The sequence below is a fragment of the Grampus griseus genome, assembly GCF_964374135.1.
Source record: "Grampus griseus genome assembly, chromosome: 13".
In the NCBI taxonomy this organism is placed as follows: Eukaryota; Metazoa; Chordata; class Mammalia; order Artiodactyla; family Delphinidae; genus Grampus; species Grampus griseus.
Genome location: NC_139007.1, coordinates 86,474,468 through 86,491,095, shown reverse-complemented (window position 1 = coordinate 86,491,095; position 16,628 = coordinate 86,474,468).

Here is a 16,628-nt window from a genome sequence, read left to right as displayed (position 1 = left end):
AGTTTCAGTTTCAGGCTTTGGTTTTGATTTGCTTGGGTAGGCTGCAAAAGTACTAAACCACCCCAGTCTAATGGACTTCTTGTTTAATAAATTTAACAGTTCCCCCAGGGTTTGGGGGAAGCATTTTGGAATCAGTGCCACTCTCAGTCACGATCAGGGTTAAGTTGTTCTTGTCTCATTGTGAAACTCGTAGGTTTTGATGTCAGGTCCATGGAAGAATTGTTTTGGTTGTTCAACTGGTTTCTGTTTCTCCAAGCACAGGGAGACCATCTGATGCACTGTTGGTGGCTGGGGACCCAATATCTAAGAACTTTGAGAGAACATAGTACACCCGGGAGACTACAGTGATGGTTATTAGGAGGATAATTCCAGGAGACTGGAGTATACTCCTTAGCCAGGACCCCATGGACCAAAGGAATTGGTATCAAATAAATCAAAGAATGCACCTGAGAGGGCATCAGCCTCTTTTAACCGAGTGGCTTGTTGGTTAATTCCCTGTATTTGCTACAGCGGAGGTGCGGATCCAGGTACAGCAGGAGGTAACAACTATGGTGCAGATTCTTCCTTGTTCAGCTGAAACCTCTAGGTGGCATCTCGGGGGGCTCCAAGGAGCTCCAGTGCTTTACGTCTGAGCACAGAAAGAATTCAGCGAGAGGCAAAGTGCTAGATAAGACGTGACTTTATTAGAATAGGACGCTTGTGAGGCTTACAAGCAGACGGGCAAGGGGGCGCTGTGCCCTGAGAACTTGGTGGGCTACAGCTTTATAGTCAAAGAAAAAGTGGGGAGGGGGAGAAGACCACCTTCTTCCTCATTCTTGAGTAGACTTCAAGCTTCCACCATCAGCTCCTCTTTCATGGTGGCTGGGGGAGTTTTCTTGTCCCTACGTGGTCAAGCCGGGACTGTCATGGTGCAAAGGAAATGAGCAAAAAGGTGACATATGCAAAAACTAGTAAATCATTTCAGGTTTCAGTATAATGTCAGCCTTTCCTTATATTTTTGTTTTTAATGTGCCCAGAGGAGCATGTCCTAGGAATCATCAGCTTACTGAGCTCACTGGGCAGGATGTGGGTCTCAGGCCACCATTGTTGTATTGTTTGGGGGCATGTCGCATGCTTCTGTTGCATGGTCTTGTTGCTAAACAAGCCTGCTTGGTTTTGTGGTTAAGCAAACCCGCTTTCATGAGTGATCATTAACTTACGGGGGTATCCCACATTTTTTTTTCTACTTCCCATCGTCTAGTGGGGTTAACTATTTAATTACCTGCTTTGTCCCTTTACTCTGTCCCTATCACAGCCAGCAAGTAATCTAGAGCAATTCTCTGACCTAAAGTCACTTTAGCGAGGAAGCCGAGGGGATTCTGTTGCACAGCTGTGACTTCAGTGGTAGACTCCGCGAATGTTACCAGAGTTAAGGAATATCCCCTCCCTGCGTACTAACAGAGAGGAGAGCCAAGTAGCAAAACTGCTGGAGGAGTAAAGGTTTCCTTCTGGAGACGAGGATCTTGACCCATGATCTTGGGGGAGCTGTCCACCTCAAGATGTCCTCTGCTTCTGGGGGACCTCCCTGCTCAATTTTAATTTTAGATTTCCAGATAGTGGTATGCCATTCTGAGAGTCTGAAGGCGCCCTGTTTAATTGAGAGAAGTGGACCCAAGGTTTAAGTCCCTGATGTCTGTCTGCTCTCTGGGTGCTGAGGAGGACCTGGCATGGTCCCTTCCAAGGACATTCAAGGGCAGTTCTTGTTCCAGTTCAGTGATGTAATCTGAACGTTATCAGAAACCTGTACTTGTCAGAGGCCTTTTCACGAATCTCTCTGAGAGGTACTTTTGGAAAAGCATCAGAGTGAAGCAATAACTGTCTTTTGGTCTGTAAACGACAAAAAAAAAGACTTTTCAAACATCACCATGGGGGCTTCCCTGGTGGCGCAGTGGGTGAGAGTCCGCCTGCCGATGCGGGGGACGCGGGTTCGTGCCCTGGGCCGGGAAGATCCCACATGCCGCGGAGCGGCTGGGCCCGTGAGCCGTGGCCGCTGAGCCTGCGCGTCCAGAGCCTGTGCTCCGCAGCGGGAGAGGCCACAGCAGTGAGAGGCCCGCGTACCGCAAAAAAAAAAAAAAAAAAATCACTATGGTTAGAGATTTGGTGAGAGTGCATTTGATAAGAAAAGTTAGTTATTTCCGTGCCATACAACAGTTTCAGATAATAACTGGACGATGGGGGTATTGACAAATTTCTGTGAAGTTCAAACGGTTCCTGGATACCCATATTACTGAGAAATATCTATATACATGTAAACTAAGAAGGTTTATCATCAGTTCCTATTTCACATACCAGATTAACTTCATGTATCTTTTAAAAAAAAATTTATTGAAATATAGTTGATTTACAATGTTGTGTTAGTTTCAGATGTATAGCAAAGTGATTCAGTTATAAATATATATATATATACACATTCTTTTTTTACATTCTCTTCCATTATAGGCTGTTACAAGACATTGAGTAGAGTTCCCTGTGCTCTACAGTAGGTCCTTGTTGATTATCTATTTCATATATAGTCGTGTGTGTGTGTTAACCCCAAACTCCTAATTTATCCCTCCCCCCATCCCCTTTTGTAACCATAAGTTTGTTTTCTATGTCTGTGAATCAATTGCTATTTTGTAAATAAGTTCCTTTGTATCTATTGTGTTGGCCAAAAAGTTCTTTCGGGTTTTTCCATAACATATGGAAAACCCAAATGAACTTTTTGGCCAACCCAATATTTTTCAGATTCCATATATAAGCTATGTCATATGATATTTGTCTTTTCTGTCTGGCTTATTTCCCTTAGTATGATCATTTCAGGGTACATCCATGTTCCTGCAAATGGCATTGTTCCATTCTTTTTATGGCTTTTCCACTGTATATATATATACCATATTCTATCCATTCATCTGTCTGTGGGCATTTAGGTTGCTTCCATGTCCTGGCTATTGTAAATAGTGCTGCAATGAACATTGGGGTGCATGTATCTTTTCAAATTATGTTTTTCTCTGGATATATGTCCAGGAGTCGATTGCTGGGTCGTATGGTAGTTCTATTTTTAGTTTTTTAAGGAACCTCCATACTGTTCTCCAGAGGGGCTGTACCAATTTACATTCCCACCAACAGTGTAGGAGGGTTCCCTTTTCTCCACACCCTCTCCAGCATTTACTGTTTGTAGACTTTTTGACGATGGTCATTCTGACCGGTATGAAGTGGTACCTCATTGTAGTTTTGATTTGCGTTTCTCTAATAATTAGCGGTGGTGAGCATCTTTTCATGTGCTTTTTGGCCGTCTGTGTGTCTTCTTTGGAGAAATGTCTATTTAGGTCTTCCGCCCATTTTGACTGGGTTGTTTGGTTTTTGATATTGAGCTGCATGAGCTGCTTGTATATTTTGGAGATTAATCCATGTTGGTGGCATCGTTTGCAAATATTTTCTCCCATTCTGTAGATTGTCTTTTAGTTTTGTTTAACTTCACGTATCTTTCAGCAGGGTCCCTCTGGGAAATTTCAAAGTTAGTTTGAGGTCAAAAAGATTCCATTCAAACTTTGATTTGGGGAAGTTGTCAAAAATGTCAACAGATTTGAACATTTGATCAAATAAGATCACAGATCATTATGAAATAATGCTTAATCGTCTATTGAAACAAAGCGACAATGGGAGATTTTAAAGGCAAATACAGAAGTTTACATAACTGTGAATAAAATTTAGCTCTTTTAATATTGAGAAGACTCAGTTCTCCCAAGCAAAGACCTGATAAAGACACGAAACACAGGAAATTTTGGTAGGACACAAAATCTTATTTTCCAGGCAGATTACCCAAAAGGTAAAGAAAAACTTTTCACACTCTCTTATCAAGAGCAGAACAATAGTCTAAGAAAATTGTGCTCTTTTAACAAAAGAAAACTAAATTCTAATTTTGCACCAGATTGCACTTGTGTAGTTAATTAGAAGCCAGTCTGTGATTTGAAAGTTGAAACTCCAAGAGTATCTGAAGGCCAATAAAAGAAACTCAGAAACTGTACAGACTATGTGATATGCTGGGAAAGGCATGGCTTTGATGTGCGGGGCAGAGTCATTTCCTCTACCTTAAATTTAAGGGCACAGCACTACCTGTGTCCATCACAGTATCATTCTTACAAAATGAATAGTATAAAGTGTTTGGCAAAACATAAAGTGCTGCACAAACGAGAGTGATGACAGACTGTGACTGTTAAATGAATTCACGAATGTAGAGTTTTTATTACAGAGGATGGCGTGTGCTAAGTGTTCAGTGAAGGGAGAGGGCAATGTTCAATGAAAAACTCAATTACAGTTCACTGAATAGCATAACAGACACACCATTATAACAAATATGCTGGGAGAACAGAACGCATAGTACCTACTCTGGCTGGAAGGATTGGAGAAGACTTTGAGATGAGGTAATTTTTCTGCAAGGACTTAAATTCTAAAGGAAAGTTCACCAGGCAGAGAGAGGTGGGTAGGAGGGAAGGCAGGTAGGAAGGCACGACATGTGCTCAATAAAGACAAAGAGAAAGGAAGGGCAGCCAGCTAGTTCAGAGTATGGGCTTTACAGAGAGCAAAGTGGGGACAAGAGAGCAGTGTAGAGAAGAAAAATACCTTCTTAGGTTGTCTGCAGGGGCCCTGTAAATTAGGCTCACAAAAGGCAGATTAACAAAAGACAAATGACAGAAGTTTAAAGTTTAAGGTGTGCATTGCACTTACACGTGGGAGCACCTGGAGATGAGTAACTCACAGCAGTGGTTGGAACCTGAGGTCTCCAGACCCAACTTTATAGGGAGGGAAGGGCACTTATGGAAAAGTCAGTGACATTTTGAAAAAATAATGGGCCTCTAGGAAACTACATGAGAGATGATAGGATTTGCATTTGCTCTCAGAGCGATCTAGAGGCATTCCACATCTGGAGCGGCGTTACACTGCTTAGAAATCCTGGCTTAATGCAAGACAGAAGAGAGGAGATCAAAAGAAGCTCTTGAAAGCAGCCAGAGAGAAAACTCAGATCACCCCCGAATGAATGGCACTAGACTGATGTGAACTTCTGAACCACAGGCATCTAGAAGATCTTCAAAGTTCAAAGTGTTGACCTAGAATCATATGCCCAGAATTAACCATCTTTTAAAAATAACAGTGCCGTAATTACAGTTTAAGATTAAAACAAACAAACAAAAAACTGGGAGGTTTTACCACCCAAGAAGAACTCACTAAAGGAAATTCTATATAATAAACTTCAAAAAAGGGAAAGTTATCCAGTAGAACGGTCTGACACATAAGAAGGAATAATGAGTAAAGACATTGTTGAGCATACAAATAAATGTAAATTAATATTGTCCATAGAAATTGAAGTTTGATTTGGGAGATTAAATTTAAAATAGCTAATATACTACAAAACAGCAACATATAAATTGGGAAGGATGCTCTTAAATTCTTATTATTCAAATGGAAGGGTTAAGACATTAATTCACTTAAGGTTAGTTACACATGTGTAGTTAAAAGTCAAGGATCGCCATTAAAGGAGTAGAAAAAGAGTACTTAATCTCTAAAATAGAGAGAAAATGGAGCACGAAAACAAGTATAAAGTCAACCGAATAAAAAGAAACTGTATAGGAGAACAAAAAGAGTAAAAAATTAGGACAAAGAGAAAACACAAATAATTGACAAAAATAAGTTTAAATATTTCAATATTCACAATATTATTGAACTAAATTTCAAGTGAATCGGTGAATTTTTCAGATTAGATTCTTTAAAAATTCAGCTCTATCTTGAGACACACCTAAATTATAAGAATATGAAAAAGTTGCAAATAAAAGTATGGAAAAGTATATGTTAAGCAAATAGCAATCTTTAGAAATTTATCATTATTATATCTGTAACAAAAATTCTTTAGGACAAGTAAGAGCATTATTGAATAAATAGGGTCACTAAATAATTAAAAAGATTCAACTCAGGGACTTCCCTGGTGGCACAGTAGTTAAGAATCTGCCTGCCAGTGCAGGGGACACGGGTTTGAGCCCGGGTCCAGGAAGATCTCACATGCCGTGGAACAACTAAGCCACAACTACTGAGCCTGCACTCTAGAGCCCGCGAACCACAACTGTTGAGCCTGCATGCCGCAACTACTGAAGCTCGTGCGCCTAGAGCCTGTGCTCCGCAATAAGAGAAAGCCACCGCAATGAGAAGCCCGCGCACCACAAGGAAGACTAGCCTCCACTCGCAGCAACTAGAGAAAGCCCGTGCATAGTAACGAAGACCCAATGCAGCCAAAAATAAAATAAAAAATCTTTTTTAAAAAAGAGTCAACTCAATAAGCAGATATAACAAATCTAAACTTATAAAGAAATAGGCTTTATTAAGTAAAATAAGTCAGGCAGAGAAAGACAAATACCACATGATTTTACTTATACGTGGAATCTAAAAACAAAACAAATAAACATAACAGGAACAGTCATAGATACAGAGAACAAACAGGGCAGAGAGATTGGGGGAGGGAAAAAAATAGGTGAGAGAGGGAGTTCCCTGGCGGTCCAGTGGTTAGGACTCAGCACTTCCACTGTGGGGAGCCCGGGTTCAATCCCTGGTCAGGGAACTAAGATCCTGCAAGCCATGGTACGGCCAATAATAATAATAATAATAATAATAATAGGTGAGAGAGATTAAGAGGGACAAAACTTCCAGGTATTAAAATAAATGAATCGTGTATGGAATGTACAGTGTGGGGAGTATAGTCAATAATTATGTAATATCTTTGATTGGTGACAGATGGTAACAGACTTATAATGGTGATTATTTTGTAATATATAGAAATACCGAATTACTATGTTGTGCACCAGGAATTAACAAAGGGTTGTAGGTCAAGTATACTTCAAAAAACAAACAAACAAAATCGTAGAAAAAGAGATCAGATTTGCTGTTACCAGGGGTAAAGGATGGGAGGAAGGGGGAATTAAATGAAAGCAGTCAAAAAGTACAAACCGTTTTGAAAAAAAAAGGAAAAAAAGAAATAAAATAGGCTTTAGAATATTTAAAGCAAAACTGATGGCTCACCAAGGGAGTAACAGGTAAATTCACCATCATAGTGTGAGATTCAGTCTTATTTCTCTCAATTACTAACAGGTCAAGAAGACAAAAAATAATCAAAAACAGATATTTTGAGAAGTGCACTAAACTAGCTTTATCTAATAGAGAAAAAATATATATATATAGATACCACTCTGTACTAAAAAGTATACACATTGTTTCTTAAGCACCTGTGGTTTTGATTTGCATTTACCCTAGTGACCAATGACCTTGCCCATCTTTTTTTTTTTTTTTTTTTGCGGTACACGGGTCCCTCACCGCTGTGGCCTCTCCCACCGCGGAGCACAGGCTCCGGACGCGCAGGCTCAGCGGCCATGGCTCACGGGCCCAGCCGCTCCGCGGCACGCGGGATACTCCCGGACCGGGGCACGAACCCGTGTCCCCTGCATCGGCAGGCGGACTCCCAACCACTGCGCCACCAGGGAAGCCCTGCCCATTGGCCGTTTGGATAAATGTCTTTTTAAAATAAATGTCTAGTTTTTAGTTTTATTGTCTTTTTATTGTTGAGTTGTAAGAGTCTTTATATATTCTTGATACTAGAACCTTATTAGAGATATCATTTACAAGTATTTTTTCCCATTCTGTGTTCTTTTTCACTTTTAAAAAAATCATACTTCATATATACACTAATATGTATAAAATGGGTAACTAATAAGAACCTGCTGTTTAAAAATTAAATAAAATAAAATTCCAAGAAAAATAAAATCATACTTCAGTTCTTATCTTCTGAAGCCAGGATGCTGACCCAGGTCTGCACATCTGGGACTAGGAATGTTGGGAATTCTATCCTGGAACAGGGCGGGGGTCTTGTTTGGAAGCTTCACTGACCTAAACGTAAATCCAATTCCTTGTGAAATCAGTATCTAATTGATCTCTGAATAAAGCACAAAACGCCCTGTGTCGCAAAATCAATCAAACATCGCCAGAATTTACTTCACTTGAGAGAAGAGCTATGAAGGATGAGCCCTCTTTTGAAATGAGGTGGTGCCCATCCATTGTCTGAAAACCACTTCTAAACCCAGACCTGCATAGGGACTCCCGAATTTCCGGGGGTCGGTCTGGCTTCCGTTGCCCACTGCTGGCGGTGTCTCCGATGGCAGCCTGGCTGACGGTACCCTTCCCAGAACCAAGTATCCTGAGCTGAATCTATCAATAAATGAGTGGGCCGAGGGAAGGAGAGAGAGAGAGGATGCTACTGCTCTGTCTTCTCCCAGCCCCTTGGAGCTTCTCCAGCTCCACAGGTTCTGTTCTCCAGAGAAGGGTTTGATGTGAACCTACTTACAGACTCATTGCATGTAGGTATGCACGCGCCTGTATAGATGCGTGTCCATACGCACATATTCTTACATGCATACACACAGATGTAGACGATCCTTTTCATTAAAATGATTTCCTACCATTTTTGTTCAGAACCCACGCCATCGTTTTCAATAGAGGTCTTTACAAAATGTTCTCATTTAATCACACCGAGTCCTCTTCCAGTCTCTCTCTCTCTACCTCTTGCCAACTACTTTTCCAAAGTAGTTCCCAGGTCAGCAGCCGCCAGTGCGCCTGTAATTTACAAACAGCTGCTGCCACTTGCTGGAGCGACAATAGGTGTGACCACGTGATTCCCCAACATCCTATCGGAAGGACTTATTTCCCCGCAACCAAAAGCAAACCAGGGAAACATCTCAGCGTTCCGAAGCTCTCCAAGACTGAGAAGCCGCGCGCTAGGATGGTGACTGGGACTTCAGGAGGTCACAGAACTAGGTCAAATTGACAGAGATGACAGATGGCATTATTTGGTTTGGGGACAAAATTCAAATTTTATAGATGTTTGTGTGTGGTGGACAGAAAGGCACAAAATTGTCTTTGGCAATTTACCAATGTAACGCTACATCGCTGTGCCTTTGCCTGTACAGAAAATATAATCGATCAAAAACTACAGCATAGTCATCACTTCTGCCCCCATCGGGCGTCGTGGGCGCATGCGCATTTGGCCCTCGGCTGTCCAAATTATGGCCTCAGACTCCTTAGCTACTCAGCGCTCTGCCGGGCCTCGTTGGAGCTGCCTGCTCTGGTGCGCTGGGCTCACCGCGCCGGGCTGTGAGCTGCAGAACCGGAACTTTCAGTTGCCGTGGAGAGAAATCTGTCTAGGTTTTCATCTGGGGAGCTGAGCGGCTGTATCAGTGGCTTGAGGTTATTCTGCCACTCTGTGGAGGTGTGGGGCTGGGAACCGAATAGGACCGCCTCCCCAGACTTTCTATCAGATGACCTGCTTTATTTGGGGGATGACACATACCTCCCCTAAATTCGTTTGATTCTTCTCTTTGCTTCGCTATTTCCTGTTCGTCCGCTAGTACAGGAGCCCTCGCCATCCCATCCGTGCGGAGCCCCAGCACCGGGAGTGGTACCTGGCATAGGTGGGCACCCAACAGGCCGCATGCAATGACTGTGGAAGCAGTTCTCTGTCTAAGGCAGCAGAGGGTCCATTGGAAAGGGAGAAGGTTATGCCTTCGGGAAAGGAAAGGTGTGCATGCGTGTGTGCACCTGTGTGCACAGCACGTGTGTGTGCGTCTGTGCACGCACGAGTGTGTTCTACCCCAGGAGCCGCCATCACCCCTCTGAGTACCACGGGGTGGGGGGCGGTGAAGATCGTCCCCTCCGACTCATTCCACTTTGCACGGCTGACGGGGCGAGTGAAAGGCGTGGTCGCTGTGGCCTGCTGGCCGCCTCCACCGCGTTCTGAAACCGCACTCCTTCAGATGGACTCAAACCCACAGTCTCTGCCTTAGGTAGGAGGGTCCTTGAACCCGGTCGCACCTCAGCTGGGACTCGAACCCACAATCTTCTAACCGAAACCACACAACTCATCTCAGGCTCTACATGAAGCTCAGGTTCTTCATGTCCCAGCACAGAAGGAACTCAGCGAGAGGCAAAGTGATGGGCCAGAAATAGATTTTTTAACACAGGACGCTTGCGAGGGACATCAACGGGTAGGCGACAGGGCTGTGCCCCGAGAACTTAGTGAGCTACTTTTTGTAACCAAAGGAAAAGTGGGGAGGGAGAGAAGACTACCTGCTTCCTCTTCCTTTGCAAAGATGTTGCAGGAAAATGGGGCACGAGAGGACGGTCACGTCCCAGGTCTCAGGGGAGTCCCTGGGACGGGCCGCCAAGTGAGGGTCCTTGGCTTCAAGCAGGAAAGAACTCAAGATCGAGCCATAGTCAAGTGGAAGCAGGTTTACCGAGAGAGACACCCGCTCCGTAGACGGGATGTGGTCCCTCTGAAGAGGCTAGAGCGCCCCGAGGTGTGGGGTGCTTAGTTTCCACGAGCTGAGCAATTTCACGGGTAATGAGTGGGAGGGTTACTCCAACTCTTTGCGGGAGGGGCGGGGCTTTCCAGGAACTGGGCCACCGCCCACTTTTTGGCCTCCTGTGGTCGGCCTGGGAACTGTGATGGACCTGTGGGCGCGTCATTTAGCTGATGTGTTACCATGAGCGTCTGCTGAGGCTCCACCGGAAGTTGAATCTTCTGCCATCTTGGGCGTACTTAGTTCTAACCAGTTTATGTCGTCCTCAACGGCTATGTCATTCTTTTAAGGTTGTGCTCTGCCCCTTCCCCTCCTGTCTCAGTTCAACAGAGGGCGTGCGACCTCACCAGATGCCGCAGGGCAGGGGGCTCTGCAGCTTCCCCTGGAAGGTTCTGGCTGCACAGTTAAGCCCCTCAAATGTCCCAGGTGGAAATGGCTCAGGACCCCAAGGGCTGAGAAGACCCAGAATCTTGAGCGGGCTGGGGGCTGATACCACGTGTGAGTGTTGTGAGGGTGGAAGTATGATAGCTGGACTGTTTCATGTCTTTTTGTGGCCCTACCTCAGCTGCGTTTCCCTCAGGGTCTCCGCTGTCTCTGATAAGTGATGGGAATGAACTAAAGGGTGCTGACAGAGGGAGGGCTCGGCCCAGAAGAGCCCCCGCCCAGCTCCAGCGTCTTCGTCCCCGCCCCGTCTCAACGCAGAGGACAGCAGGCAAGGCCGCAGCTCCAAGGCTTTAGCCGCTTTGGAAGACTTGCTATGAGAAGACGCTTTCTCAAGCCAGAGTCATGCTAACGTAAATCGCTTTTCTTTTTTTTTTTTCCTTAAAAACAAAGCACTGAGTACATTTATTTCCAAAGTGTAAGAATTCCTAACTGAGGCAGTAATGTGTTCCATGCCCTACCTATACATTTTTCATCTTTATGTAGGTGAGTTTAATTAACGTACAGGACAAATCTGAATTCATTCGGCACTGCTTTTATTAAGAAAGATGTCAGATTTAAATGTCAGGAAAGGGGATATTAATTTTCTCACATAAGTAATTTCTTTAAAAGAGCAACCCGTTGACGGGACTCCTTTAAATGAGGAGTAATTTTAGCTTCTTAGCAGGAAGTTTGCTGATTTTAAACGGGATTCTTTAGCTCTCAAACCCATGCGACGCGGCTTCTGGTGAACTCGGGTAACAGAACAGTGACACCTAGTGGCTGGTAGAATCACGCCCCACGTCAGCTGTCCCCTGTTCTCTAGAACATTCCATCACTTGGCTATCCAATAAGTGATCATGAAAATTTAAGCAGGTCTACAAAATCATCTTTTGTCCTCAAAGTGATATGGTATTGACGTTAATATTGAGAGTGAAATGATTATTGGTGTCTTTTGAGTCATTCATCCTCATCTCTTTGGCCACTTGAGGGTTGCCCTGGCCTGGGGTTCACGGCTCTGGGGACACATCACCGATGGTGCAGAAATTGACTGAAAGGTCAAGACACCTTCCAGGGTCCTGGAAATTCCCATGATCTTCCCATCCCAACCACGTGTTTGCAGGAGTGTGAGTCAGTGGGGACACCCTCGTCCCCACTGGGTCCCTTAGATTATGAGGAAAGTATTACATTACCGTCCTCATCACAGTAACCATTTGGGAGCAGTCCTGGTGGACGTTTCTTCTAAGAAGTATTTTGGGAGAGTGATGTCGCCAAGATGGTTTGACGTAGGTCGTTCCCGACTTCACTCCCCTCACAGGAAGGGCAACTAACAACATTCGAGCACAAGACAGCTCTGAGGGAACCCTAGAACTCTGGGCTGAGCCCGCAGCGCCCCGACCCCAGGGACCAAGAGAGATCGCGTTGCCGGGTAAGAAAGCGGCCACAGGCTGACCGCATTACCCTCCCCCAGGCCGGCACAGCACCACGGGGAGAGGCCTCCCCGAGCCCCCGAGCCCCCCGATCCCCAGTGGGAAAAGAGAACCCATGGTGGGCAGAGCAACCTCCCCCTGCCCCCAGCATTGTGGGTCACTTTGCTGGGTGCAGATCTGCCTGCTTTAGATCCTCAAACAGGAGTTTTACTGACCTAAGAGCTCTATTTGCTCAGGTCCAGGCAAGGAGATGAGTCACAGCCCTGCCCTCTGTGCAGACTGATTTCCAGCCGCATCTGACCAGAAGGGCTGGCGAGGACTCCTGGAAGCTGTGTGGCCCAGCTGTGCTTGAGCTGAGAGGTAGGGGGAGCTCATGGTTTGCATAGCAAAGCCAGTGACTGTTTGATCAGAGAGCTTGGGATGCAGGTCAGCTTCAGTAGCTTGGGATGCAGGTCAGCTTCAGTTAAGGAAACACAGAGCTTCCCTGGCCGTAGAGCTGCTTCTCCCACCGTGCCTGGGCAGGAAATCTAACCCATAGCCCTGTTCATCACTGAATACAGCCTTCAGCCTGTCTGACCAGAGAACACACCCGGAGCACACGGGAGCCGCAAAACCCATTCAAAAGCCCCACGTACAGTGGGACTTGGACACAGAGCACAGCCTGTGGCTCCCCCTGTCTGAAGAGCAGAGCCAGTGGCCTCCCAGACCAGAAACTTCAGTGCACACTCAGACCTAACTTGGGTCCCCAAACAACATGCTATACAGACCCTGGGTCTTGTCCTGCCACCCTGCCAGGGAGGGAAGGTTTTTCATGGCCCCATCTACTAATGGATACAGTATCCAATTCTGACCAGGAAATCCAGGCAACTGTGGAGCCCGCTCTACGACCTCACTTGGGGAGGAGACACAAGTCCTATCCCACTGTTCTCAGCCAGTGACACCACACCCACAATCCCCATCCTCAGAGCTCGAACAGATGTCCAGAAATAGACCATGTCCAGAAATAGACCATAAGAGCAGGACTTTCCTCAAACTCTTTCAAAAAGTCAAAGAGGAGGAAACACTCCTAAACTCATTTTACAAGACCAGCATTATCCTGATACCTATACCAGAAAAGAAGACTACTAGAAAAGAAAACCATAAGCCAATATCCCTGATGAGCATAGATGCAAAAGTTCTCAATAAAATAATATCAAGCCAAATTCAGCAACACTTAAAAGGACCATTCACCATGATCAGCTGGGATTTATCCCTAGGACGCAAGGATGGATCAATATACCCAAATCAGTGTGACACATCACATTCAAAGAATGCAAGAGAAGAATCATATGGTCATCTTAATAGGTGCGGAAAAAGCATTTGACGAAGTTGAACATCCATTCATGATAAAAACTCTTAACACATTAGGCATAGAAGGAACATATCCCAACATAATAAAGACCATATGTGACAAGCTCACAGCTAACATCATACTCAATGGTGAAAGGTTGAAAGCTTTTCCTCTAAGATCAGGAACAAGACAAGACTACTCTTACCATTCTTATTCAACATAGTACTGGAAGTCCTAGCCAGGTCAATCAGGCGAGAAAAAGAAATAAAAGGCATCAAAATTGTAAAGAGAAAAGTAAAATTGTCCCTATTTGCAGGTGACATGATTTTATATATAGAAAATTCTAAAGACTCAACCAAAAAGTCAAATTAATGAATTAAGTGAAGTTGCAGGATACAAACATATAACATATAAAAATCAGTAGTGTTTCTATACAGTAACAACAAATTTTCTGAAAAAGAAATAAAGAAATTGATCTCACAATAGCATCAAAAACAATAAAATACTTGGGAACAAATTTAACTAAGAAGGCGAAGGATTTCTACTCTGACAACTACAAGACACTGATGAAAGAAATTAAAGACACCAATAAATGGAAAGGTGTTCTGTGTTCATGGATTGGAAGAATTAACATTGTTAAAATGTCAATACTATCAAAAGCTGCCTGTAGCTTCAACGCAATCTCCATCAAGATTCCAATGACATTTTTTATAGAAGTAGAAAAAACACTCCTAAAATTTATATGGAACCACAAAAGACCCTAAATAGCCAAAGAAACCCTGAGAAAGAAGAACAAAGCAAGAGACATCACACTTCCTGATTTCAAGCTATATTATAAAGCTATAGTCATCAAAATAGTGTGGTACTGACATAATAACAGAAAATTAGACAATGGAACAGAATCAAGAGCCCAGGAATAAACCTAATCATATACAGTCAACTAATACTTGACAAAGGAATCAAGAATTCTCCATCGTTGGTGCTGGGACCATTGGATATTCACATGTAAAAGAATGAAACAGGACCTATACTTTACACCACTCACAAAAATTAACTCAAAATGGATTAAAAACTTTAATGTAAGTTCTGAAGCTACAGGACTTCTAGAAGAAAACATAGGAACATTCTTACAGACGTGGACCTTGGCAATGATTTTTTGGATATGCCACCTAAAGCACAAGCAATAAAATAAAAAATAAACAAGTGGGACTACATTAAACTAAAAAGCTTCTTCACAGGAAAAGAAATCATCAACAAAGTGAAAAGACAGCTTACAGAATGGGAAAAACATATTTGCAAATGATATATCTGATAAGGGGATAATATTCAAAATATATAAAGAACTCATATAACTCAATAGCAAAAAATAAATAAAATAACCCAATTAAAAAATGGGCAAAGGACCTGAACATTTCTTCAGAGAAGATATATGAAAGACCAACAGGTACATGGAAGATGTTCAACATTGCTAATTGTTAAGGAAATGCAAATTAAAACCACAGTGTGGTATCACCTCACACCTGTTAGAACTGCCATCATCAGAAAGACAGGAGATGCTGGCGAGAATATAGAGAAAAGGGAACCTTCACACACTGTCCGTGGGTATGTAGATTGGTGCAGCCACTATGGAAAACAGCATGGAGACTTCTCAAAAAATTAAAAACAGAACTACCATTTGGTCTAGCAATTCCACTTCTGGGTATTTATACAAAGAAAATGAAAATACTAACTTAAAAAGATATCTGGGGGGCTTCCCTGGTGGTGCAGTGATTAAGAATCCACCTGCCAATGCAGGGGACACGGGTTCGATCCCCGGTCCGGGAAGATCTCACATGCCGCGGAGCAACTAAGCCCGTGTGCCAAAACTACTGAAGCCCGCGCGCCTAGAGCCCGCGCTCTGCAACAAGAGAAGCCACCACGATGAGCCATCCACACGCACCGCAACGAAGAGTAGCCCCCCTTCGCCGCAACTAGAGAAAGCCCGTGCAGCTAGGAAGACCCGACGCAGCCAAAAAAGTAATTATTAACTAATTAATTAATTAATTAAAATAAAGATGAAAAGAGATCTGCACCCCCCAGGCTCATAGCAGCGTTATTTACAATAGCCAAGACATGGAAACAACATAAGTGTTTATCAACAGATGAATGAATAAAGTTGTGGTATACATATATATATATACACACAACATAATATTATTCCGTTTTTTATTATTGTAAAAAACGAGGAAATCCTGTGCTTTGCGACCACATGGATGGACCTTGAGGGCATTATACTAAATGAAGTTAAGTCAGGCAGAGAAAGAGAAATACTGTATGAGCTCACTTACATTGGGAATCTTTAAAAACAAACTCATAGATAAAGAGATCAAACTTATGGTTACCAGAGGTAGAGGGAGGAGGGAGGGGGGATTGGAGGAAGGTGGTCTAAAGGTACAAGCGTCCATTTATAAGATAAATAAGTACTAGTTACATAGTGCATGACATGACTACAGTTGGTGCTTCCCTTTAATATGCAGGAATGTTATTAAGGGGGTAAATCCTAAGAGTTCTCATCACAAGGAAACTTTTTCTCCTTTTTTCTTTTCTCTTTTCTTTTCTTTTTATTGGATCTCTAAGAGAAGGTGGATGTTAGCTGAACCTATTGTGGTGGATCACCCCACAACACTGCACAGGTAAATCAAACCGTACGCCTTAAGCATATACAGTGGTGTATGTCAATTATCTCTCAATAAAACTGGAGGGGAGAAAAGAAACATTTTGTCTTGCTAGAGAGCGAGGTCAACTGAAAACCACTTGTTCATCTAAAATATCCCTCTTAAAATAAAGGGGAAAAACAGAGAGGGAGACTGAAAAACCAAACATGACTAAAGCAATTATTTTAGTGATTGATTCCTGATTAGAAGAAGGACAGTTAGAGGGACGGGACAGGGGTGGAAGAGACCGGATGCAGACCTCCGACGTTCCTTTGCACAAGCTCAGAGCTCCTCAGGAGATACTGGTTGACTGTGGAAAGGGCTGGATCAGTGGCTACTGGGAGCTGCA